A 24941-nucleotide genomic window follows, 5' to 3' on the forward strand; every position below is an offset into this window, starting at 1 on the left:
GAAATTACCTTGGGTGAAGCCACCAAATTTCTTGATAATATTATGGCAAATTATTCACAATGGCATACCAAAAGGGCTCCTGCTAGTAAAAAAATTAATTCGGTTGAAGAAATTTCTTCTTTGAGTGAAAAAGTTGATGCTCTTATGAAATTGGTTGCTAGTAAAAGTACTCCTATTGATTTTAATGATATGCCTTTGTATACTTTGATTGAGAAAAATATTGATGCCATAGATGTGAATTTTATTTCTCGCAATAATTTCAACAATAATGCTTATAGAGGTAATTTTAATCCTAGGCCTTTTCCTAGTAATTCCTCTAATAATTATGGTAATTCCTATGGTAAATCTTACAATAATAATAGGAATACCTCTGATCTTAAGAATAATATTAAAGAATTTATCAACACACAAAAGATTTTCAACACTTCCATAAAAGAAAAGTTGAATAAGATTGATGATTTGTCTAGAAGTGTTGATAGAATTGCTCATGATGTGGAAAATCTCAAGATGAAAAATTTTGTGCATAAAGTAGATGAATCAATTAAGTCTCTTTATGTTTCTATGGATGAAAGTAAGAAAAGAACCGCTATGCTTAGAGCTAAAAGAGAATTTTTAGAAAAAGCGTTTTCTAGTGATTTCTTTTGCAAAAGTGATGAAGATATTAAAATGATTGGTGTTTCTTCTATTGATTCTTTGTTTAGTAAATTTAAGATGGATGAAAAAAGGACTGGAGAAGAGTCAACTTTAGGTAGAAGGTGTCCCTATGATTCGGAGGGTGAAAATCTTGTTGAGAAAATTGATAAATGTAGGTTTGAAGAGGTCAAGACTTTAACTAGTGATGTGCCCCCATTTTGGATTACAAAGACTTTAATTATGATAGTTGCTCTTTGGTTGATTGTATTTCTTTGTTGCAATCCATGATAAATTCACCCCATGCCTATGAACAAAATAAAGCTTTTACTAAACATATTGTTGATGCTATGATGAAAGCTTTTGAAGAAAAGTTGGAATTAGAAGTTTCAATTCCTAGAAAATTGCATTATGAGTGGGAACCTACTATCAAAGTCAAGATTAAAAATTATGAGTGTTTCACTTTATGTGACTTGGGTGCTAGTGTTTCTACAATTCCGAAATCTTTATGTGATGTGCTTGGTCTTACCAATATTGAAGAACGCTCTTTAAATTTGCAGTTAGCGGATTCTACTATTAAAAAGCCTATGGGAAGAATTAATGATGTTATTATTCTTGCAAATAGGAATTACATGCCCATAGATTTTATTGTTCTTGATATTGATTGCAATCCATCTTGTCCAATTATTCTTGGTAGACCATTTTTGCGTACTATTGGTGTCGTGATTGATATGAAAGAAGGCAATATTAAATTTAAATTTCCACTAAGGAAGGGAATGGAACACTTCCCTAGAACAAGAATTAGGCCACCATATGAATCAATCATGAGGGCATCTTATGGATCTAGAACCAAAGATGACAAAACTTAGATCCTACACATTATGCCTAGCTAGGGGCATAAAATGATAGCGCTTGTCGGGAGGCAACCCAATGAATAAAATTTATTTTTGCTTTTTGCTCTCTATTCTTGAGTGTTGGCACAATTATGCTACTGGTATGATTGTGTTTTTTGTGTTTTAATTAGTGTTTGTGCCAAGCAATGCCTTTGGGAAGACTTGGGTGAAAGTTTATTTGATCTTGCTGAAAAACAGAAACTTTTGCGCTCACGAGATTCGTTGTTATTTTTTACAGAAGAGTGATTTTAAGTTGATTCTTTTTTCAAAGGATTAATAGAAAAATGCCTCACGTTCACCAATTTATTACATAATTTTTGGAGTTACACAAGTATTCTAAATTTTCAGATTGCTACAGACTGTTCTCTTTTTTTGACAGATTCTGTTTTCTTTGTGTTGTGTGCTTGTTTTGATGATTCTATGGTTTTCTTTAATGATTTTTTGCCATATAAAAGTAGGAATACAGTAGATATAATTCAAAAACAAAATAAGAATAGGTTGGCTACAATACTTATAGTAGTGGTTTGGTTTCTTATACTAACGGATCTCACGAAGGTTTTGTTTGAGTTTTGTGTGATTGAAGTTTTCAAGTTTTGGTTATCTTACGATGGATGAAGGAATAAGGATAAGCAAAGGGCTAAGATTGGGGATGCCAGAGGCACCCCAAGATAATATTCAAAGAATTAACAAGCAACTAAGCTTAGGGGTGCCCTCGAGTGGCATCCCCGCTTTCTTCTAACAACCATCGATATTTTACTTGAAACTATATTTTTATCCATCACATGATATGAGTTTTGCTTGGAGCGTCTTGTATGATATGAGTCTTTGCTTGTTTTGCTTTGTGTTTTAAGTGTCGAATCCTTTTTGGACACACTCTGTTTAGAGAGCCAAAATTTATGCTATGCTTGCTCCTATGCTTCACTAAAATATTTAGAGCCATGGACTTGCTCTAGTACTTCACTTATATCTTTTTGAGCATGGTGTGCTTTGTTAATTTTGAAGAAAATGCTCTCATGATTCACTTATATTTATTTGGGAGTTAGTAAATTTTGAAGAAATTCTCTCTTTCTTCACTTAGATTAATTTGAGAGAAAGAAAAAAAATATGCTCATGATCTTCACTTATATTTGTTTGAGCTTATCAAAAGCAACATATGAAAATAGTCCCAAAGTGATAGATATCCAGGGAGGAGATAATAAAAACTTTCATGAAGATCATTGGACAAAATAAACTTGATTCTTAGTAATGGTTTCGAGATATGACGATATGATATGTGAGTCATGTTGATGAGTAATTGTGCTTTAGTAAAAATATTGATGTTAAGGTTTGTGATTCCCTACGCAAGCATGAAAGTCAATAGTTATGCAATGAAATTTATATCCTACTTATGGTGCATTATTTGGTGTTACTTATGCTTAATGCTTGGGTACGAGATTTTTCGCTTTTTGGTTGGTTACTTCTCAGTCTTTTTGCTAGCCTTCATTTTGCACTAAGTATGATCACTACTTGTGCGTCCAAAACGCTTTAGACCAGTTTTGCCATATGAGTCCACTATACCTACCTATATGCGGTATTTCCATGGCGTTCTAAGCAAATATGCATGTGCCATCTCTAATGTTCAAAATAAATTTATCTTTTGTGTGCTCTACTACTCGCGAGGCGGTAAAGGGTAGCCAATATTTTCCATGCTAGATGTGTTATTCTCACGATGAGTGTTTATTCACTTGTTATTGCACGAGAGTACGGCAAAGGTATTAGGGATGCCCAGTCCCAAAATGAAAAATGAATTTACTTTATGTTGTCAAATAATAAATTCCTTGGAAAGTGTTGGTATGGAAGGCACCTGTGATACGGCTAGCCATGGAAAGTGAAATTTATGGTGGAAAAAGGAATAAACTTTATTTTTTGTTTGGGAATCGCCTATGATGTATCCGACATGGAAAGTGTTGGGATGCTCGAAGTCATTTTTTGTTGGCAGGAAAAGTATGCCTCTCAAAAATAATTTTATCTCTCAATTTAAGCTTTGAGCTCTAGCACCTCTACAAATCACTACTTCCCTCCGCGAAGGGCCTTCCTTTTACTTATGCAATTTTTATTTTGAATTTGAGTCTCCATCTTCTCTTATAAAGCACCAACTAAGGGGCACTATGATCGTATTTGAGCATTGGGTGTAGCTAATATTCGAGTGTGTTTCATGAATGGATCAATGATTGAGCATGATGGGCTAGGGATAACTTGCTTTACTGTTGATATTTCGAAAGGCATGGTTGCTTGTTGGCATGCTTGAGTATTAAAGTATTCATGTCAAAACTAGACTATTGCCTTGAATCATATAAAAGTCCATATGTCCATGCTATAAAGAAAAGAATGTGATGAACATGTTAGGCAGCATTCCACATCAAAAATTCTGTTTTTATCATTTACCTACTCGAGGACGAGCAGGAATTAAGCTTGGGGATGCTGATACATCTCCAACATATCTATAATTTTTGATTGTTACATGCTGTTATATTATCATTCTTGGATGTTTTACAATCATTCTGTAGTCATTTTATATCATTTTTTGGTACTAACCTATTGACATAGTGCTAAGTGCCAGTTGTTGTTTTCTGCATGTTTTTTACATCGCAGGAAATCAATATCAGACGGAGTCCAAATGCCACGCCAATTTGATATGATTTTTTGTGGACCAAAAGGAAGAAGTTGGGCCCTGGTTGCACCTGGGGGGTCCTGAGGAGGGGACAACCCACCAGGGCGCGCCAGGAGGCCCAGGCACACCCTGGTGGGTTGTGCCCACCTCGTGTGCCCCCTGGACCGACTCTTTGCTCTATAAATACCCCAATATTCCAGAAACCCTAGGGGAGTCGACGAAATATTCATCCAGCCGTCGCAGAGTCCAGAACCACCAGATCCAATCTAGACACCATCACGGAGGGGTTCACCACTTCCATTGGTGCCTCTGCGATGATGCGTGAATAGTTCTTTGTAGACCTACGGGTACGTAGTTAGTAGCTACATGGCTTCCTCTCTCTCTCTCTCTTGATTATCAATACAATGGTCTCTTGGAGATCCATATGATGTAAGTCTTTTCGCGGTGTGTTTGTTGGGATCCGATGAACTTCGAGTTTATGATCAGATCTATGTTTTTATATCCATGAAAGTTATTTGAGTTTATTTGATCTCTTATATGCATGATTGCTTATAGCCTCGTATTTCTCTCCAATATTTGGTTTTGTTTGGCCAACTTGATCTATTTATCTTGCAATGGGAAGAGGTGCCCGGTAGTGGGTTCGATCTTACGATGCTTGATCCCAGTGACAGAAGGGGAACCGACACGTATGTATCGTTGATACTAAGGATAAAAAGATGGGATCCATATCTCCCGCAATAGATAAACGGATCTCGTCTACCTCATGTCATCGTTCTTATTGCATTACTTCCTTCTCATGAACTTAATACACTAGATGCATGTTGAATAGCGGTCGATGTGTGGAGTAATAGTAGTAGATGCATGCAGGAGTCGATCTACTAATCTTGGACGTGATGCCTATGTAATGATCATTGCTTGGATATCGTCATGATTATTTGAAGTTCTATCAATTGCCCAACAGTAATTGTTTTCCCACTATTTGCAATTTTTCTCGAGAGAAGCCACTAGTGAAACCTACGGCCCCCGGGTCTCTATTCATCATATTTGCCTTTGTGATCTATTTTATCTTGCATTTATTTTCAGATCTATTAAACCAAAAATACAAAAATACCTTTCTGCAATTTATTTGTCCCGCGATCTATTTATCCTATCTACAAATTTACCTCACGGCCTTTGCCTATCTTGAGGCGCCGTACCCCGGAAGGGATTGACAACCCCTTTAACACGTCGGGTTGCGAGGTGTTGTTAGTTGTGTGCAGGGGTTGTTTAAGTGTGTTGCTTGGTTCTCCTACTGGTTCAATAACCTTGGTTTCATATCTGAGGGAAATACCTACCGCCGATGTGCTGCATCATCCCTTCCTCTTGGGGGAAATACCAACGTAGCTTCAAGTGACATCAACCACCGCAACCTTTTGTACCCGTGAGATCCCATCTAGGGACCTTTTCCGGTGTCCTACCGGAGGGGGATTTGATCACGGAGGGATTTTATCAACATCGTTACCTCTCTGATGAAGCGTGAGTAGTTTACCACAGACCTTCGGGTCCATAGTTATTAGCTAGATGGCTTCTTCTCTCTCTTTGGTTCTCAATACCATGTCCTCCTCGATGTTCTTGGAGATCTATTCGATGTAATATCCTTTTGAGGTGTGTTTGCCAAGATCCAGTGAATTGTGGATTTATGATCAGATTATCTATGAATATTATTTGGTTCTTCTCTGAATTCTTATATGCATGATTTGTTATCTTTGCAAGTCTCTTCGAAGTTTAGCCTACTAGATTGATCTTTCTTGCAATGGGAGAAGTGCTTAGCTTTGGGTTCAATCTTGCGGTGTCCTTTCCCAGTGACAGTAGGGGAAGCAAGGAACGTATTGTATTGTTGCCATCGAGGATAAAAGGATGGGGTTTTCATCATATTGCTTGAGTTAATTCCTCTACATCATGTCATCTTACTTAATGCGCTACTCCGTTCTTTCTGAACTTAATACTCTAGATGCATGCTGGATAGCGGTCGATGTGTGGAGTAATAGTAGTAGATGTAGGCAGGAGTTGGTCTACTTGACACGGACGTGATGCCTATGTTCATGATCATTGCCTTAGATGTCGTCATAACTATGCGCTTTTCTAACAATTGCTCGGCAGTAATTTGTTCACCCACCGTAATAATTGCTATCTTGAGAGAAGCCACTAGTGAAACCTATGGCCCCCGGGTCTCTTTTCCATTATATTGAATCTCCTTTTCATATTATTTAATCTCGTTTACATCTTACTAGTTTCCGATCTACAAACCAAAAATACCAAAAATATTTACTTTACCTTTTATCTATCTCTATCAGATCTCACTTTTGCAAGTGACCGTGAAGGGATTGACAACCCCTTTATCATGTTGGGTGCAAGTTGTTGATTGTTTGTGTAGGTATTCGGTGACTTGTGCGTTGTCTCCTACTGGATTGATACCTTGGTTCTCAAAACTGAGGGAAATACTTATGCTACTTTGCTGCATCACCTTTCCTCTTCAAGGGAAAACCAACGCAAGCTCAAGAGGTAGAAAGAAGAATTCCTGGCGCCGTTGCCGGGGAGATCTACTTCAAGTCAAGCCGTACCAAGTACCCATCATAAACTCTTCTCCCTTGCATTACATTATTCGCCATCCGCCTCTCCTTTTCCTCTCCCCCACTTCTAAAACGATTTTCAAAAACCTTTGCCTTTTCTTCGCCCCTCTTCGGTTCGTCTCTTTTCGCTTGCTTCTTGTGTGCTTGTGCTTTGGTGTGCATGCTTACTTTGATGATGCAGCCAAAGAGCGTTGATCCTCACCTTAGGAGGTTGGAAGAAATTGAAAATAATGTTAGAAGCTTTATGTTTGTGCAATTTGAGCATAATAATTTCTTTAGAAACGAGCTTAAAGAACAAAAAAGTTTTATGTTGTACATGAATAAAAAGCTCGATGATATGTCTAAGGAATTTGGTTTAAAATCTCAGTTTGCTCATCTTGAAAATTTAGTGGGCCAAATTTTTGATAAACAAGCCACCTTAGTTAATAAGATGGCCGCCAAACCTGAGGTCCTAAATAATAATGATGAAGATCTAAAAGTGATTGATGTGACTCCTATTGAATCTTTGTTTTCCAATATGAATCTTGATAAAGATGGGCCTGGAGATAAGTCAACTTTAGTTAAAAGGCGTCCCAATGATTCAAAGTTTTTAGATCTAGATGCAAAAATTGATAAAAGTGGGATTGGAGAGGTCAAGACTTTAAGTAGCAATGAACCCACAGTTTTGGATTTCAAGGAATTTAATTATGATAATTTTTCTTTAATAGATTGTATTTCCTTGTTGCAATCTATGTTAAATTCTCCTCATGCTTATAATCAAAACAAAGCTTTTACTAAACATATCGTTGATGCTATGATGCAATCTTCTGAAGAAAAGCTTGAACTAGAATTTTCTATCCCTAAAAACTTTATGATGAGTGAGAATCTACTATTAAGATTAATATTAAACATTATGAATGTTATGCTTTGTGTGATTTGGGTGCTAGTGTTTCCACGATTCCAAAAACTTTGTGTGATGTGTTATGTTTCCATGAATTTGATGATTGTTCATTAAATTTTCATCTTGCGGATTCCACTATTAAGAAACCTATGGGAAGGATTAATGATGTTCTTATTGTTACAAATATGAATTATGTGCCCGTAGATTTCATTGTTCTTGATATAGATTGCAATCCTACATGTCCTATTATTCTTGGTAGACCTTTCCTTAGAACGATTGGTGCAATTATTAATATGAAAGAAGGAAACATTAGATTCCAATTTCCGTTAAGGAAAGGCATGGAACACTTTCTTAGCAAGAAAATTAAATTGCCTTATGAATCTATTATGAGAGCCACTTATGGATTGCATACCAAAGATGGCAATACCTAAATCTATTCGCGTTTTTATGCCTAGCTAGGGGCATTAAACGATAGCGCTTGTTGGGAGGCAACCCAATTTTATTTTTGTTCTTTGCTTTTTCCTCCTGTTTAATAATAAATAATTCATATAGCCTCTGGTTAGCTGTGGTTTCATGTTTTAATTAGTGTTTGTGCCAAGTAGAACCTTTGGGAAGACTTGGGTGAAAGTTGATTTGATCTTGCTGAAAAAGAGAAACTTTCGCCCTCACAAGATTATTTGTCATTTTTAACAGAAGAGTGATTTTGACTTGATTCTTTTTGCAGAAGATTAATAGACAAATTCCTCACGTCCAACAATGTATTTCAGAATTTTTGGAGTTACAGAAGTATTCGAGAGTTACAGATTACTGCAGATTGTTCTGTTTTTGACAGATTCTGTTTTTCGCGTGTTGTTTGCTTATTTTGATGAATCTATGGGTATTATCGTGGGTATGAACCATGGAGAAGTTGTAATACAGTAGATATTACACCAATATAAATAAAGAATGAGTTTGCAACAGTACCTTAAAGTGGTGATTTATTTTCTTATACTAATGGAGCTCGTGAGATTTTCGGTCGAGTTTTGTGTTCTGAAGTTTTCAAGTTTTGGGTAAGGAATAAGGAGTGGCAAGATCATAAGCTTGGGGATGCACAAGGTACCCCAAGGTAATATTCAAGGGCAAACAAAAGCCTAAGCTTGGGGATGCCCCGGAAGGCATCCCCTCTTTCGTCTTCGTCTATCGGTAACTTCACTTGAGGCTATATTTTTATTCACCACATGATATGTGTTTTGCTTGGAGCGTCTTGTATGATTTGAGTCTTTGGTTTTTAGTTTACCACAATAATCCTTGTTGTACACACCTTTTCGGGGAGACACGCATGAATCGTGATTTATTAAAATACTCTATGTGTTTCACTTATATCTTTTGAGCTAGGCAATATTGCTATAGTGCTTCACTTATATCTTTTTAGAGCACGGCGGGTGGCTTTATTTTATAGAAATTGTTGAACTCTCATGCATCACTTATATTATTTTGAGAGTCTTTTAGAACAGCATGGTAATTTGCTTAGGTTATAAAACTAGTCCTAATATGATGGGCATCCAAGATGGATATAATAAAAACTTTCATAAAATGTGCATTGAATACTATGAGAATTTTGATTCCTTATGATTGTTTTGAGATATGAAGATGGTGATATTAGAGTCATGCTAGTGGAGTAATTGTGAATTTGAGAAAAATACTTGTGTTGAGGTTTGTGATTCCCGTAGCATGCATGTATGGTAACCATTGTGTAACAAATTTGAAGCATGAGGTATCTCTTTGATTGTCCTCCTTATGTGTGGACGTCGGGATCGCGCGATGGTTAACTCCTACCAACCCTTCCCCTAGGAGCATGCACGTAGTGCTTGGTTTTGATGACTTGTAGATTTTTGCAATAAGTATGTGAGTTCTTTATGACTAATGTTGAGTCCATGGATTATACGCACTCTCACCCTTCCACCGTTGCTAGCCTCTCTTGTGTCGTGCAACTTTCGCCGGTACCATACATCCACCATTTACCTTCCTCAAAATATCCACCATACCTACCTATTATGGCATTTCCATAGCCATTCCGAGATATATTGTCATGCAACTTTCCACTGTTCTGTTTATTATGACACGCTTCACGAGCATGAATTAAGCTTGGTATTGCTTGATACGTCTCCAACGTATCTATAATTTTTGATTGTTCCATGCTATTATATTATCTGTTTTGGATGTTTAATAGGCATTTATATGCTATTTTATATTATTTTTGGGACTAACCTATTAACTGAGGGCTGAGTGCCAGTTTCTGTTTTTATTCCTATTATAGAGTTTCGCAGAAAAGGAATACCAAACGAAGTCCAAACGAAATGAAACCTTCGCGATGATCTTTCTTGGACCGAAAGAAAACCAAAATACTTGGATGAAGTCGGAGAGGCAACGAGGCGCCCACGAGGCAGGAGGGCGCGCCCAGGGGGGGTAGGACGCACCCCCATCCTCATGGGCCCCTCGTAGCTCCCCTGACCTAGTCCTTCACCTATATATACTCTTATACCCTGAAAGCACCCAGGAGAGCCACGAAACCACTTTTCCACCACCGCAACCTTCTGTACCTGTGAGATCCCATCTAGGGACCTTTTCCGGCGTCCTGCGGGAGGGGGATTCGATCATGGAGGGCTTCTACAGCAACACCATTACCTCTCCGATGAAGCGTGAGTAGTTTACCACAGACCTTCGGGTCCATAGTTATTAGCTAGATGACTTCTTCTCTCTCTTTGGTTCTAAATACCATGTTCTCCTCGATGTTCTTGGAGATCTATTCAATGTAATATTATTTTGTGGTGTGTTTGCCGAGATCCGATGAATTCTGGATTTATGACCAGATTATCTATGAATAATATTTGTTTCTTCTCTGAATTCTTATATGCATGATTTGATATCTTTGCAAGTCTCTTCGAATTATCGTTTTAGTTTGGCCTACTAGATTGATCTTTCTTATAATGGGAGAAGTGCTTAGCTTTGGGTTCAATCTTGTGGTGTCCTTTCCCAATGACAGTAGGGGCAGCAAGGATCGTATTGTATTGTTGTCATCGAGGATAAAAAGATGGGGTTTTCATCATATTGCTTGATTTAATTCCTCTACATCATGTCATCTTACTTAATGCGCTACTCCGTTCTTTCTGAACTTAATACTCTAGATACATGCTGGATAGGGGTCGATGTGTGGAGTAATAGTAGTAGATGCAGGCAGGAGTCGGTCTACTTGACACAGACGTGATGCCTATGTTCATGATCATTGCCTTAGATGTCGTCATAACTATGCGCTTTTCTATCAATTGCTCGGCAGTAATTTGTTCACCCACTGTAATAATTGCTAGCTTGAGAGAAGCCATTAGTGAAACCTATGGCCCCGGGTCTCTTTTCCATTATATTGAATCTCCTTTTCATATTATTTAATCTCATTTACATCTTACTAGTTTCTAATCTACAAACCAAAAATACCAAAAATATTTACTTTACCTTTTATCTATCTCTATCAGATCTCACTTTTGCAAGTGACCGTGAAGGGATTGACAACCCCTTTATCACGTTGGGTGCAAGTTGTTGATTGTTGTGTAGGTATTCGGCGACTTGTGTGTTGTCTCCTACTAGATTGATACCTTGGTTCTCAAAACTGAGGGAAATACTTACGCTACTTTGTTGCATCACCTTTCCTCTTCAAGGGAAAACCAACGCAAGCTCAAGAGGTAGCAGCAACCCACACTACCAATATGAGGTTTGAGACAAAGATCTAATACAAGAGATGTACTAGGGTTTGGGGATGAGATGGTGCTGCTGAAGATATTGATGGAGATGAATCCTCCCACAATAAAAGAAGCATTGGTGATGACGAAGGCTTCAATTTCCCCCTCCCAGAGGGAAGTATCCCTGGCGGAATCGCTCCGCCAGAGAGGAAAAGTGCTCCTGGCCAGGTTCTGCCTCGAGACGGCGGCGCTTCGTCCTGAAAGTCTTCTCTTGTTTTTTTCTAGGGAAAATGGCTTCATATAAGAGAATATGGGCCACAGAGGTCAATTGTGGTCCCCATAAGCTCATAGGGCGCGCCCCCTGAGCTAGTGGCTCATAGGTGCCTCCGGTAACTTTTTCTTCTAGTATTTTTTATATATTTCAAAATAAATCTCCATAAAACTTTAGGTCATTTGGAGCCCCGAAGAATAGCTATCTCTTTTGTAGCTATTTTTAGGTCAAAATTCCAGCTACCGACAATCCCCCTTGATAACCCACAAGTATAGGGGATCGCAACCGTTTTCGAGGGTAGAGTATTCAACCCAAATTTATTGATTCGACACAAGGGGAGCCAAAGAATATTCTCAACTATTAGCAGCTAAGTTGTCAGTTCAACCACACCCAAAGGACTTAATATCTGCAGCAAAGTATTTAGTAGCAAAGTAGTATGGAAGTAATAGTAGCAGTTTTGTAGCAATCGTAACAGTGGCAACAGAGAAGTAACTTAGCAAAGATCAATATGAAACGAGCTCGTAGGAAATGGATCAATGATGGATAATTATGTCGAATGTCATTCATCATGCAACAGTTATAACATAGGGTGACACAGAACTAGCTCCAGTTCATCAATATAATGTAGGCATGTATTCCAAATATAGTCATACATGCTTATGGGAAAGAACTTGCATGACATCTTTGTCCTACCCTCCTGTGGCAGCGGGGTCCTAGTGGAAACTAAGGGATATCAAGGCCTCCTTTTAATAGAGTACCGGACCAAAGCATTAGCGCTTAGTGAATACATGAATTCCTCAAACTATGATCATCATCGGGAGTGGTCCCGATTATTGTCATTTTGGGGTTGCTGGATCATAACACATAGTAGGTGAATATAACTTGCAAGATAGGACCAAGAACACTCATATATTCATGCAAAAATAATAGGTTTAGATCTGAAATCATGGCACTCGGGCCCTAGTGACAAGCATTAAGCATGACAAAGTCATAACAACATCAATCTTAGAACATAATGGATACTAGGGATCAAACCATAACAAAACTAACTCGATTACATGGTAAATCTCATCCAACCCATCACCGTCCAGCAAGCCTACGATGAGATTACTCACGCACGGCGGTGATCATCATGAAATGGGTGATGAAGGATGGTTGATGATGACGATGACGATGGATTCCCCTCTCCGAAGCCCCGAACGGACTCCAGATCAGCCCTACCGAGGAAGAACAGGGTTTGGCGGCGGCTTCGTATCGTAAAACGCGATGAATCCTTCTCTTTGATTTTTTTCTCCCCGAACGTGAATATGTGGAGTTGGAGTTGAGGTCGGTGGAGCTCCAGGGGGCCCACGAGGTAGGGGGCATGCCCTAGGGCGTCCCCTACCCTCGTGGCCAAGGTGTGGGCCCCCTTTTGTTAATTTTTTTGCCAGTATTTTTTATTAATTCCAAAAAGTGCCTCCGTGAAGTTTCAAATCATTCCGAGAACTTTTATTTCTGCACAAAAATAACACCATGGCAATTCTGCTGAAAACAGCGTCAGTCCGGGTCAGTTCCATTCAAATCATGCAAGTTAGAGTCCAAAACATGGGCAAAAGAGTTTGGAAAATTAGATACATTGGAGACATATCACCCCTCTTGTGACAAAACTTGCAATTGAAGAGACAAAAGACATTAGAATTGCATCTAAAAGCGAAACATAATTTTCAAACAATATAAATAATAGTAGAAAAACATGATGCAAAATGGACATATCAACTCCCTCAAGTTTAGTCTCCGCTTGTACCAGAGCGAATAACGAACTCGATAATCATGGCCACAGGTTTATAGAGAGAGGTGTCGATAAAACAAAATATGAACATGGCAACATCATGATCGTTATTATAAAAGCAAGTATCAATAGTAAAACTTCTCATGATCAAGTAACACTTCACTCACAAGCTGAAGTATAAACAATAAACTTTCCTCAAAACTAACAAACTATGTTTTAGTCATCAATGCAATTGCAATTCATTACATTTCACAAACTTCATATACTCAACCATTTTATAGTCTTCCATGATTGTTGCCACTCAAAGCATATCTTTAGAACAAACTATTTCAATCGAACAAAGTGATATTGGGCAAACCCAAGTAGCGTAGGTCCCTCTTTCGGTTTTGGGAACCTTACTAGACCAGTTTTTCTCATACTTTTTTTATTTTTGTTTTCCTTTTTTATTTTTCTTTTTCATTTTTACGAGCATCTTTTGAATCCACAAACATTTTTTGAATTTGTGATTTTTTATAACATGAACATTTTTTGAAATCTTGAACATTGTTCAAATCTTTAAATATTTTTTAAAAAAATTGGCGATCCATTAACCTTTTTTAGAAGTTCACGCACATTCTTTTGAAATCATGAACATTTTTTAAATCCACAAACATTTTTTTTAAAAAAATCACAAACACTTTTACAAATTCGCAAACATTTTTTTAATTCGAGAAAACTTTGAAAATTTGGGAAGAATTTTGAAATTCGATTTTTGTTTGAAATGCTGAACAGTTTTTAATGAAGCAAAAAAAATAACGAAAGAGCCCCAAAAGCATTCGCGGGGGTGCGCGTTTTTGCGTTCTCCATCGCGCAGGTTGCGAAATAGGAGCACCCCCTGAACTCCTCCGCGGATTTAAAAAAAAACTCCGCGAATAAATTCCCACTGGTTATCCCCGTCACAGCCTGCGGCGGAGGCGGCGGCGCGATTGGAGGATCCGCCACCAAGACCACAGTCGTTCGGCGGCGGCGGCGCGATTGCTAGAGGAGGTTCGGTTGGTTCCTCGATCGGGTTCCAAGAAAGAAGATGAGTGCGGCGGGTGTGAAGAGGTCCAGCCTAGACGGTCCCTTGCCGGAGAAGAAGAAGAAGAAGGTGATTGTGCGGAGAGATCCAGACGCGTGGGTTATCAGCGATGCCGACTTGGCCAAGATGAAACGCGAGGAAGAATCAGGTCCGTCTCATCGATTATTTCATCAATTTCAGTTTACTAGCAACGCAACTGTTTAATTAATTAATTATTAACTCTCGTTCGATATATAGCTCCCCCGCCTGTGAAAATCCCTACGCTCGATTACTTCAAACCCCCGACCCGGTTTCACACTGCCGAGCTCTTCTCCGTCAGTGATCTGGAAGCAAGGCGGTGCTCTCTGCTGCCAAATTCCTTCTAGGGGTTTCATCCTCTCTTGGTATGTAGTATGTGTATATATATATGCAGCTCTGCTTTGCAGCCTCTCTGTTTTGAATCAGCCTGGCTTGCACCCTCTGTTTTGGATTTGATTGATAAATCAACTTAATGTGTGTACCGTGCTTGAATCACACAGACGGTGAACCGCTGAGACGCTGCTCCGGCTTCTGGGTCGATTGGGACAAGGAGAAGAAAACCGGCCTTGTTTTGACAACTGCGTGGCTGATTCGCACAAAGGATGCTCCTTTCAGTGTCTGGTCAGGCGGCGAAGAGTATGCCCCTCATGCTGATGTGAGTCATATGTAGTGTTTCTTCTGAAAATTTCTACCCTTGTATGATTCTTTTCCAGCCGCTCCCACCCCAAAATAAATCTCCGGTGTAAATCTAACTAGTTACAATTCGCTTGTTTTTTTTTTTTGTGTGCTGGCCTTTCCTAGTAACAAAATGAAAACGGCACATGCGTTTGCTTACTAAGCATTGTTCAAAAATCTTATATAATCTATTCCACAACTTTTTTTCAGTTCACTGTTCATTTGCAAAGGACAGAGCACATGTTTTTTGTGCTGGCTATTGGCCTTTTCCGATAGCAAAAGGGAAACATCATATGCGATTTGCTTACTAGGCATTGTTCAAAATTCTAATACAATCTGTTCCGCAACTTTTTTAGGTCACTGTTCATTTGCTAAATGGCACCAGTGCAAAGGGCACGCTGGTCTACTATCAGCCCCATTACGATATTGCTTTCTTGAATGTCGAAGTGGATCAACCAATCAAGTTACCAACTTTTTGTGAAAAGGATGTAAAATTTGCTGAAGACATTTTTCGGCTCGGAAGAGACAATTCCTTAAATCTAAGGATAACATATGCTAGGGCAGAATATCGGAATCCAAACATGTACCGGCGGTACCACAATGTGCACTTCCGTTCTCCAGATGGCCATGGTGATGATAATGCGGTAATATATCTTATCATGAGGTAGTACTATATGCATTTGTTACAACATTGAGTTTTTCTATGTCATTTGTTTTATAACATTTTTCTTATTACTGTAAATTCTCATGTTTTGTCAATATGAATTGTTGCAGTATGACAATGGGGGACTAGTCATTGACTTGAAGGAGAAAGTTGTCGGAATGGTCAACCTCCCTAAGAGATTTGGGTCTTTTATACCGTCTTCCATTTTGCTCAATTGTTTGGATTCATGGAAGAAACATCGGTTCGTTTTTCCTCTCAGCTCTGTGATAGCATCTATATGATTATTTGATGATGCTAAGCTAATGTGTTCCTCCTATTTTTTCTTCTTATTGTTAGAAGTCGAACTATTTTTTGTAGTATCTATTTGCCCACTTTTATGCAATTTAACATTGTTCGGTAATTGGTAGCATATCTGTTGGGTGCTGAGTAGGGATTAAATGGCTTATCAGCCTATTAACTGAATTTATTGGTAGGTTGACTAGGGTATATCCTAGGCTGCATCTGAATTTCTTTTCCATGTTGGGGCACTTGCTGCAGCAGAAGAAGCCATAGATTGCTACAATTGTCAAATGCACCACATCAGTATATAGTACTCCCTCCGTTCCTAAATATAAGTCTTTGTAGAGATTTCACTATGGACCACATACGGATGTATATAGATGCATTTTAGAGTATAGATTCTTTCATTTTACTCCGTATGTGGTCTATAGTGAAATCTCTCCAAAGACTTATATTGAGGGAGTATATACTAGATACTACATAGGAGAGCAGCAACAGCAGTATTACATCACAGAGGAGAGGAGTTTAACTTGCTACGTCAGCGGCAGCTCAGAGCACGGGCTGTGGCTGCTACTCCACGTGCGGGAGAAGGGAGGGAATGGTCTAACCTAATGCGCGGTAGGCTTTGGGGAAAGGGAGGGAACGGGCTAAATTTGGGCCAAAATTGCCCAGGCAGTTAATCGGCCCAGCCGACAATTCGGTCTGACAGCCAATTAATCGGCTTATCAGACAGGTAAATCGATCCACCCAGTTAATTGCGGGAATAGGTGGTTTTCATATCAGCAGGTGGTCGAGAGACGATTAACTGTCCGATATGCGGAGATTAACTCACCGATATTTTTAACGGTGCAATTTAATGACCATAAGTTACATTAAGATTCTCAAAGCAAATGTGATTAGTGCTGTGTTTTATGTATATATACATAGTCGTATGTTTGAACAAGTGGCTGCAATAAATTATTTAGCAATAATAATTATTTACAAGCAAATCAAGAACTAGAAATAAACAAGTAGAACCACGCCGAGAGTACAAAATGGTTCATGATGATAACTATTTATAAGAAGGAACTGATAAGACTTTATAATTCTGCTTCGCATGTTTAGCCAAATTGTAGAGTGAAATTAAATGGAAAACTATGTTTTAGGTTTTATCTTAATTGACAATTTTTCCTGAAACCTAGGAGATTTTCAAATGTTTTTTTGTGGTACTCAGTTGTCCTCGGTCATATTGAAATATGATGTTTTGCATTTATGTAATATCATGAAAAACAGTCTTTGTGCATTTTTCAACCACTATGAATTATCCAATGAATGATTCCTCCCCTTTGGGTCTTTTTGAGCTCTATTTGAATCAAAATAGTTGGTTACCGTTTTTTTTAACATGTTAGATAGAAGCTGAATTCCACAAAAGACTGCTTATTGTGGAAGGGTTACTTACTCCTGTATACCTGGCTCGAAATATGTTAAATGGTGTCTGATTTGGCGCAGGTACATCGCTCGGCCCCATCTTGGGATGACGTTTGAGGCCATCAAGCTTCTAGAGCCTGCTCATGTTGATATGTTATGGCGTATGTATAACATTGATCATGGTCTTATTGTTCAAGAGGTATGTAATGGCTTCCTGAAGGTGCTCTTTTTCCCATGTGTATATGGTATAACTATTTGGCAATTGAACCCTAGGTGTCGAAAGGATCTAATGCTGAGATACTCGGAATCCAAAAAGGTGATGTTATTGAATCTATCAATGGAAAACCTGTTTCTACCACAATTGAGGTGGGTGTATTAGGATTTTGTTAGGTTAATGAGTTGAAAATAAATTACATTTGTGTGATAGTTGGTAGCTTCACGGCCTTGACTGCAATGTTTTTTCTCTGTAATTATCAGTTGGAGAATATGCTGATGAGCACATGCAAGGGCCTTGCTGAAGTTCATATTTCTGTAAGTTTATTTCTATATTATAACGGCGGTTTGCTTGACCACCACCATCCATTCCTTTGTACCGCAGTATTACTAGCAAGATGCTAGCACTAAGAGATTTGTTTCACTAACTCCATAGGTTGGGGTGTTTCACACACTTAAAGAAGAACGAAGCACCGTAGAGTTGAGTGCAAAATTATCAAAACTTGGAGAAGTTATTACAAGCTAGGTACACGTCTCCTCTTTTAACTAGGCCCTTCTACAAATTATTATCCAGATTATTAGTTCATTTCTCAAGTATGTATATTCCATTTTTTTGTAGATAATAATTATCCAGACATAATGCTAATGTTAAGTATGTAAGCTTATATAGTTATATGCATTGTGCAATACACTCTTATAATAATTACATGATTATATGTTTAAAATAATCATACAACACCATAAAGTATGCTGATATTTTCGGAGTTTACCGTGTTGGTTAATAGGTGGTGTGCAGCAAGTAAATTGTGTAGAAAACAGACTTCATCCATGTTTCTTTTAGCAAAGCATCCATCTTCCATCTGTAGACTTGAAAGTTTTTGGATTTTTTTTGCAACAAGAGATGTATGTTTGTGCTTGGTAGGTTTGTCGAACTTTGAGTTGTTTGACATTTTGCAAAGAATGTGGATTATTAGATATTGCTTGCATGCAAAAGACACTCACGTTGTGTTATGATTTGTTACATGTCGTACAGACTCTGGAAGTGGCTGACAGAAGAGGGATGCCAGGCTACTGGATGTTGTTTCTGTGGTGGGCCGTGGGCGTACTGTGATAGATACTTAGCTATGACCACATATATGTACTCTAGTCTCTAGCTATATTAGGAGTAACATCTTTATTTGTAATGTACTCCCTCTGTTCCTAAATGTAAGTCTTTGTAGAGATTCCACTAGGTGGACTACATACGAAACAAAATGAATGAATCCATACTTAAAATGCATCTATATACATCCGTATGTAGTTCATAGTAAAATCTCTACAAAAACTTATACTCCCTCCGTCCCAAAATTCTTGTCTTAGATTTGTCTACATACGAATGTATCTATTTATATTTTAGTGTTAGATACATCCGTATCTAGATAAATCTAAGACAAGAATTTTGAGACGGAGGGAGTATTTAGGAACGGAGGAAGTATATAGTGCCAAAGTAGTAACCCATTGTGAGATTCTCCGTTCTGCCATAATGACTGCCGAGAGGTTTATATATACATTATTGAGACCCCTCAGAGGGAGAGAGCCTGTCCTTATTTGTAGTTTATATATTGCCGAGGTTCTGTCCTGTCTTAGCCTGATTGGTGTGTGAACAGATATGTCTGAGAAATGGCAAAGTTCATGGGTTTGTGTAATCGAATAAATGCCACAAAATAGGTTTTGTTTTTGAGACATTCACAAAAATTGGTTAACTGTTTAACAGATGGAATACTTAACAAAGTGCATGCTCTTGCTGGAGGAAATGCTGGCGCTGGACGGATCGAACGAGGTGGTTTTGGGCTGGTTTGGGCCATTGAGCCAAGCCAGTCTCAGCCCGGTCCAAAGCGGCACAATTGGGCTCGAGTGTGCTCAGCCCATGTAGAGGTCCTCGTGGCTGCTCTCCTCCTCTTCCTCTACCATGGCTATATCGCAGCTCCAATATAACTCTAGAAGGTTCCAAAAACCGGAAAACGCTCCAACACATTAATGGGCCGGCCCAGGTCGCCGCTCGATCGCGAGCTCTGTGCGTTACGTTGACAATTCGACGCAACGAGCGGCAAATGGAATTCCCACTCCGGCGGCCGGCCTGCGTTGAGATCGATCGATACAGGCGAGAAGACGAGGCACTGCCGCCCTTTGGCGTCAAAGAAAATGAGGCCCAGACCCAGATATGTAGGGCGGGCCCATGTGTGTTTTACGTACAAGCGCAGCATGTGCCAAAAGAAATTCACACAAGTTTTAAAAACCATTCTCGTTTTCTTCCATAAAATGTTCATGTTACCAAATAATGGTCTAACAAAATATTCAGATTCAAAAAATGTTAGTTTCAATTTTTTTGATGTGTTTCTAAAAAACTGAATGAAAAACTAAGTACAAACCCCAAAAGTTGGGAACTATAATGAAAATAGAAAAACATTCCCTACAATATGTTGTCCGAGTCGGTATCGAGCGTCAATGGGCCCGCCTAGTCTCGATGCTCCTGTGTGGCACCCTCTTATTTGACGCATGTGGGAATAACTTAATTTTTTTCTCTAGCATGTTATTTCCTTCAAGTTTCAGTGTCAGTGTCCGTCGATGTCCCTTGGGAGCTCCTATTCCATGTTGAAAGGATGAGATTGTTATGCGGTCCGATGAAGCTCTCGCTCACTCAACTCGGCTTCGTGCTCCCTCATTGGCTTAGTTTTTTCCCTTCACTCCTGTGCTAGCTCAGTAAAAATGGCTATCGTTTATTTATTTGAAAAAGTTTGTCAAATCAAAAAATGTTCATAGATTTAAAAAATGTTGCACATTAACAAAACCATAATTGTTAAAAAAATATTCGTGAGCTTACAAAATATGAGTGGATCTCAAACAATGTTCGTGAATTAGAAAAAGCTTCACAAATTAGAAAATATTCATAGACTTGAAAAATGTGCATGAACTTTCAATATATTTGTAATTTTTTTCTTTACTTTCAATAAATCCTCAAGATATTTATTAAATGTTCATGAATGAAACTGCGAAAAAGGAAGAAAATAAACAAACAGTTGGTAAATTCATCAAGCAAGGAGATGGCTCCACGCAACCGAGTGAAGGAGAGCACTCCATTTTGAGCGAGCATAGTTACTTAGTTGATTTGAAGTTTTGTTCTTAGCCTAGTGAAACTTTTGTTTGTCATGCTTCAAATAGTGTTTCTGTTGTATGTTGCTGATTTGAAGTTTTGTTCATAGCCTAGTGAAACTTTCGTTTCATGCTTCAAATAGTGTTTCTGTTGTATGTTGTTTAAAAGTGTGTATATGTTGTGGATGGTGTTGACAGAACTATATATGTAAAACTCTGTCAATTGGTGTTCTTTTTGCCATTAGGTCTCCGATAGTGATGGGCTTCATAACAATAACCATGTGTGCTGTCAATTTTGTGTGTATCAGGAAACACAACACCGACCTGCTATAGTTAACAGCAGTGACCGGTTAATGACCGTTCATTGGACGGCTGATGACTCACAAATATAGGGTATCTATCACAACCTCTTTGATAAGTAAGAGCGTTAAACCCAAAGAGGAGAAAAAGGAATCAACAAGAACTTTTTAGCAAGATTTCACTACAAAAGCTATAAAAGTAATTTGATAGGATGTTTGATAGCAAGATAATTCATAAGATGGTAAAAATAAAGAGCAGCTAGTGGCCCAATCCTTACATATGGTAAGGACAAGTGGTTGTGTTTCTTATAGTGATCAAAACGCTCTTGAGGACACACAGAAATTTCGCCAAGTCACCTTCACCAAATTACATTGAGTTACCTTTTGTTGTTTTCATAAGTGTTGTGCGGGTAGACATGCGCTAAGGTACTACCCTTATTTGGACAAATAACTAGTTATGATTGTATTCTCCATGTAAGTATTTGCAAATACAAGAGAAATAATTAAGATAAATCTACCATAGCATTAACTTTAGGATCAAATCAGCCCCTTGTGCAATAATTCATAAATTGGGGTTTAGGTTTCTATCAATCTCGCAACCAATCATCTACAAACTAGTCCCACAATGTCTTCCCCTAGTACCAATGTTGGTGCTTCAGATAGTGTTTTTGTTGTATGTTGCTTAAAAGTGTGTATATGTTGTGGATGGTGTTGGCAGAACTATATGTATGTAAAAATCTGTCCAATTGGTGTTCTTTTTGCCATTAGGTGTCCGATAGTGACGGGCTCCATAACAATAATTGTTGAACATGTCCTTCATACCCAAATGTTGAACATGTTGCCTTTTAGTGGGCTAACACTTAGCGCCATACAACATTGCGGGTCGAATCGCCATCCTATAGAACCTGGCTTTTAGCTTACATGTCAGAGAGAATGCCAGAAGCTTGGCGCCACTTCGTCCATCCGACTTTGATTAAATGGTTCACATCCTCATAGATACCCCCAATCCTTCTACAACATTGACCCCAAATACCTAAAGGTGTCCTTCCGAAGCACCATCTGCCCATCAAGACTAACTCTTCCTCCTCGTGCCTAGTAGTACTCAAACCACACCTCATGTACTCGGTTTTAATTCTACTAAGTCTGAAACCTTTCAATTCCAGGGTTTGTCCCCATAGCTCTAACTTCCTATTAACCTCGTCCAACTATCATCCACTAGCATCCTATCATCCGCAAAGAGCATACACAATGGAATATCTCCTTGTATATCTCTTGTGACCTCATCCATCACCAAAGTAAAAAGATAAGGGCTCAAAGCTAACCCTAGTGCCATACTATTTTCATCAGAGAGTCATTAGTGCCACCATCAATTGTTCAAACACTAAACGATATTCAAAACACTAAACGATATCCAACACACATGATTACTGTTGAGGAACGTAGTATTTCAAAATTTTCCTACGATCACACAATATCTATCTAGGAGATGCATAACAACGAGATGGGAGAGTGTATCCACGTACCCTTCATAGACCGAAAACGGAAGCGTTTAGTAACGCAGTTGATGTAGTCGAACGTCTTCGCGATCCAACCGATCCAAGTACCAAACGTACGACACCTCCGCGTTCAGCACACGTTCAGCTCAATGACGTCCCTCGTGCTCTTGATCCAGTTGAGGACGAGGGTGAGTTCCCGTCAGCACGACAACGTGGCGATGGTGATGATGATGTTACCGGCGCAAGGCTTTGCCTAAGCACTATGGCGATAGGATCGAGGTGTGTAACTGTGGAGGGGGGCACCGCACACGGCTAAGGCAAGACTTGGTGTGTTCTAGGGTGCCCCCCTGCCCCCGTATATAAAGAAGGGAAGGGGAAGGCCGATCGACCCTTGCTAGGCGCGCCGGGAGAGGGGAGTCCTTTTAGGACTCCAAGTCCTAGTAGGATTCCACCTCAAGGAGAAGGGGGAAGGAAGGGAGAGGGGCCCCGCGCCCCAACCCCTTGTCCAATTCGGACTGGGCTTGGGGGGGGGGGGGGCGCCACCTCCTTGCCGCTGCCTCTCCTTCCCACTAAGGCCCTCTAAGACCCATCAACTCCCCCGGGGGGTTCCAGTAACCTCTCGGTACTCTAGAAAATACCTGAACTTCTCTGGAACCATTTCGATATCCGAATATAGCCTTCCAATATATCAATCTTTATGTCTCGACCATTTCGATACTCCTCGTCATGTGCGTGATCTCATCTGGGACTCCAAACAAACTTCGGTCATCAAAAACACATAACTCGTAATACAAATCGTCATTGAACGTTAAGCGTGCGGACCCTATGGGTTCGAGAACTATGTAGACATGATCGAGACACAACTCCAATCAACAACCAATAGAGGAACCTGGATGCTCATATTGGATCCTACATATTCTACAAAGATCTTTATCGGTCAAACCGCATAACAACATACGTTGTTGCCTTTGTCATCGGTATGTTACTTGCCCAAGATTCGATCGTCGGTATCATCATACCTAGTTCAATCTCGTTACCGGCAAGTCTCTTTAATTGTTCCGTAATGCTTCATGCCATAACTAACTCATTAGTCACATTGATTGCAAGGCTTATAGTGATGAGCATTACCGAGAGGGTCCAGAGATACCTCTCCGATACACGGAGTGACAAATCCTAATCTCGATCTATGCCAACCCAACAAACACCTTCAGAGACACCTATAGAGCATCTTTATAATCACCCAGTTACGTTGTGACATTTGATAGCACACAAGGTGTTCCTCCGGTATTCGGGAGTTTCATAATCTCATAGTCTGAGGAACATGTATAAGTCATGAAGAAAGCAGTAGCAATGAAACTGTAACGATCATAATGCTAAGCTAATGAATGGGTCTTGTCCATCACATCATTCTCCTAATGATGTGATCTCGTTTATCAAATGACAACACATGTCTATGGTTAGGAAACATAACCATCTTTGATTAATGAGCTAGTCAAGTAGAGGCATACTAGGGACACTATGTTTTGTCTATGTATTCACACATGTACCAAGTTTCCGGTTAATACAATTCTAGCATGAATAATAAACATTTATCATGATATAAGGAAATATAAATAACAACTTTATTATTGCCTCTAGGGAATATTTCCTCTAGTCTCCCACTTGCACTAGAGTCAACAATCTAGATTACACAGTAATGATTCTAACACCCATGGTGTCTTGGTGCTGATCATGTTTTGCTAGTGGAAGAGGCTTAGTCAACGGGTCTGCAACATTCAGATCCATATGTATCTTGCAAATCTTTATGTCTCCCTCCGCGACTTGATGCCGGATGGAATTGAAGCGTCTCTTGGTGTGATAGGTTCTCTTGTGAAATCTGGATTTCTTTGCCAAGGCGATTGCACCAGTATTGTCACAAAAGATTTCCATTGCACCCGATGCACTAGGTATAACACCTAGATCGGATATGAACTCCTTCATCCAGACTCCTTCATTTGCTGCTTCCGAAGCAGCTATGTACTCTGCTTCACACGTAGATCCTGCCACAATGCTCTGCTTAGAACTGCACCAACTGACAGCTCCACCATTCAATATAAATATGTATCCGGATTGCGAGTTAGAGTCATCCGGATCAGTGTCAAAGCTTGCATCGACGTAAGCATTTACAATGAGCTCTTTGTCGCCCCCATAAACGAGAAACATATCCTTAGTTCTTTGACTGATCCATTTTGAACTTCTTCAAAACTTTATCAAGGTATGTGCTTTGTGAAAGTCCAATTAAGCATCTTGA

At 39.2% G+C, this 24941-nt stretch overlaps 1 pseudogene; it reads left to right on the forward strand.

Annotated features, from left to right (window-relative positions):
• Positions 1–14327: 14327 nt before the first annotated feature.
• Positions 14328–19004, forward strand: LOC123115618 (serine protease HTRA3-like; annotated as a pseudogene).
• Positions 19005–24941: the final 5937 nt, after the last annotated feature.

The sequence above is a fragment of the Triticum aestivum genome, chromosome 5B, assembly GCF_018294505.1.
Source record: "Triticum aestivum cultivar Chinese Spring chromosome 5B, IWGSC CS RefSeq v2.1, whole genome shotgun sequence".
Taxonomy (NCBI): domain Eukaryota; kingdom Viridiplantae; phylum Streptophyta; class Magnoliopsida; order Poales; family Poaceae; genus Triticum; species Triticum aestivum.